We start from the raw sequence: 3,753 nt of genomic DNA on the forward strand, positions 1-3,753 counted from the left end.
AAAATCAATGAGGAGAATAAGATTTTGTCTTACCGTCAATCCTAGTTACCATGCCTTATGACTTGCCTTTGAGATTGTAATCGCTCATAGCGTGCATTTCACCCTGATAATATCAAAATCATTATTATTCATACATCCACCCACCTACTTGGTAGTCTAACGTATAAAATTTAAATAACCCACAAAGTCTCCAAAGGTTGAATATTCTGTTTTTTCCTTTTTTCTTATCCCGCAGGAATATATTTGTGTTCAGGGAGGTGCTTCCATTAACTATGCCAGAGATTAGACGGGGTATTTGTACACCACATTTCAATAAAAAGAAATGTTTTAAAAACAATTTTTTTTAAGTATACAGAGTCTTTCCTAACCATGAAATTTGTGTCAACCAAACATCCACACCACAGCCACAACCTCACCCACATATTACATAAACTCATTTGCTTTTGGCCCAACGTGTTGGCCGGTAATATTTTTCCATCTGACCTCCATATCGACCAACCGATCTTTTACTGCTGAGAATTGGGTTTTATTCTGATACAGGGAAACTCACTGAATATTTCAAGGAATCCTCAACTGAGGACTGTGACAACGGTAATGTTTGCAACGGATACAAATGAGAGGATTGTTGTCCCACACAATAGTGAGAGTTATTGAGAACTGAGTTCAAAATCTAGTTTTTTTTAAGGGAGATTTTTTTTAAGTTTTTTGATGGGTTTTTTCAGTCTAATTTCTCTAAAATCTGGTAAGAATTTATTGAAATCACAAGCTTGATGAGTAATCCCTACGTGCCTTACGGATTTTGTCAAAAAATAGTTTAAATAATACAAATCAAGATTTCACCTCAAATTTTTTATGCCCCATTCGAGCACCGGAAAGTCCACAAAATTACATTAAAAATAACTCCACGAAAAATTAGTTGTAGTGTTGGACCATTTGGTGATGTATGGCCATGCTCTGGGACATGTTCTGGGATCCGAGAGCAGACGCTGATAAACAAGGGCTCATGGGTATCATTCTATTGTTGTATAGCATGCATAGAGGATGTTTGGATTGGGGGTCAGGCATCATGCTTTTAAGTACACAATGTAGCCCCCATCAACACTGTGTTGCACCATAGGGTAAAGAAACTCAACAAGATTTACGCAGTGGGTTTTGTCATCTACTTCCACATCTCTAAATACTCCATCTATAAGTTACTCACATGTTGATTTATTTGAACTCGCTCAGTTATTACATTTTTCCACTCTCGAATTAAAATGTTCAGTCTCCCAAACAATGGTTTGCTTACAATCTCTGGTAGATCTTGTTCTCCACAAAAATCATAATCCTAGGACTACAAAGGCCCCTTCTACTATTACTACAAACTCATGTCCAAATCCAAAATTCCCTGAAATTCTATTTCCTCATGACATTGTCCTAATGATTCATGAATTACCCACTCTCGAGAATGAAGACCCCCGTCTTACTGAAATGTTTAGCAAGATGAGACCACCTGGGATGCCAAAATATGGCTTGTGATATCTTGAAAGACTAGACAGTCTCATTCCATGTTTAAGATTTCAAAATCCTATTCCACTAGACTACAGAAAGCCATCAATCCTAGAAATGTACAAATGCTTCTCCCTCATGGATGGGTGTCCCAAACATAAGATTAATAGAGACTGGATGAAGAACATACTAAATTGAGATCTCTATACACATCTTGAATCCAAATAATTTAGTCCCAGCACATATGTTGATGAAAAATATGCTCTTTCTCTGGAATGGAAAAGTAGATGGAAGAAACAAACTCATGGATTTCTTTTTATGTCTAGAAGAAATTAAAGGAGCAACCAGAAGTACATATGGTAGATGCAAAAACTTCATCTACACAAAAAAAATTATGGACAGATTCGAAGCAAGTAAGAAACAAATACCACATTCCCTCCATATAAGGGAATCATGCTAGGAGAAGCTAGCAACTCAGTCAAGGCCATTCCTTTAGTTTTAAAAGACGATTCATCCCTAGGAGTATATGGAAGGATCCAAAAGGCCAGTGAACAAATAAACTAGAAAAATACAACAATTAAAGTGCTAGAGATGAATACCGTAAAAACTTCCAAGCAAATGGAATGTTTCGACTCACTATCAGTTGTTGTACATAGTGTCAATAAATCTTTGAATGATGTCAACTTTTTAGTTTCTATATTAAAAGGTTTTGTTAGAGAATCAACAACACAAATTGAAAGCATGGATAGAAATGTAGATTATGAGTTTGAATCTACTGAGACTCTTATGGGTAAACTATCTGAATAATTTGAGCAACTTGCAATATCTCCCAAAGATAAGGATATCCCTACCTCCATGTTGTTTAGCTACCATATACCCATTCAGCATGCCACAAAACCTGCAAAAAGGTTTCCATTCATATTTCCTCATGAATAACCAAAGAAACACACTAACACCAAAGAATCCTTTAGTGAATCTTATTCTCTTTTCACAGCGACCATGACGAAGGAAGAAGAGTGAGGATCCTCATGAAAACATCTTTTTCCTATATATGAACCTTTGTCTAGCCAATTCACTAGATATCCAGCTCCCGGCCTGAATGGCAAGGGAAAGATGCTAGAAGCCCATACCTTTTAGTCCAGATCTCATAAAGAATGGAATATTGATGGCTTCAGTGTTGGTCATATCAGGCAGATGATTGACCAGATGTACAGTGAATATAATCTTATGTGTATGAGAGGAAAATCTGAAATTGAATCCTGCAAAACTCTCATCCAGTTCTTTATAGGTACCCTACGGAGATGGCGGCAAGTAGAATCTTCCCCTAAATTACTTGCAAAAATGGAAGCATAATTTGTTAAGGATGAAGTTGGACATGTTATCCACAATGGAAATGGTGACCCCCAAAATAATATGATTGGAACATTAACCTCCTTCATCATTGAACATTGGTGTGGAGGAACAATAGAAATTACAAATAAACATGAGATGATCCTGATGAATCTCAAATGTAAGAAAATGTCCTACTATGAAGATTTCCACAAAGATTGGACACAAATAATTTACGAAGTAAAAGAAAGTCAGAATGACGTGTGGAAACAAGTATATTTAGCAGCATTACCCTCTAAATTTGCTGAATACATCTAACTACAAGAAGTGTTCCAAAATTCTTTTGAAAGCTACACATGGGGAGAGATACATTGCAACATAACAAAAGCCTTGGTAGGACTTTGCACAAACATGAAAGTAAATAAGTCCTTACAAAAGATGTCCCAACTACCTGACAACAAATCTATATGTAGTAAATATGGATTGATTGTTGATGATCCAATTGTGCAAAGAAAAAAACACAGAAACAACCTGAAGAAAGGTCATAAACATTATGATAAAATTCATCCTCATAAGTCAAATAGGAAAAAGAAAGGATGATGTAAAATAGTGCCCAGAACACACTACTATGAACCCAAAGATATCCATCTTAAGTCTCAAAGAGAAAATATCATTACATGTTGGTTATGTGGATAGACTGGACATACTACAAACAAATGTCCTCAAGGAAGAGAGTCACGAGAAAAAAGAGGCAAAAAAACACAAGAATATGCCTCTAGAAGACCTAGAATCCACTTCAAGGAAGAAGTACAACTAATGAAAAAAAATTGTTGCAGTTCATCAAAATCATCTGATTCAAGTTTATCTAAGTCTAAACATAGTGAAGAACAGGTGAATGTCCAACAATGCAATTGCACAGATACTGATGAGTGGAAC

The sequence above is a fragment of the Pinus tabuliformis genome, chromosome 4_2 (assembly GCF_031772625.1).
Source record: "Pinus tabuliformis cultivar Carrire ecotype Pingquan chromosome 4_2, CPIR1, whole genome shotgun sequence".
Lineage (NCBI taxonomy): Eukaryota > Viridiplantae > Streptophyta > Pinopsida > Pinales > Pinaceae > Pinus > Pinus tabuliformis.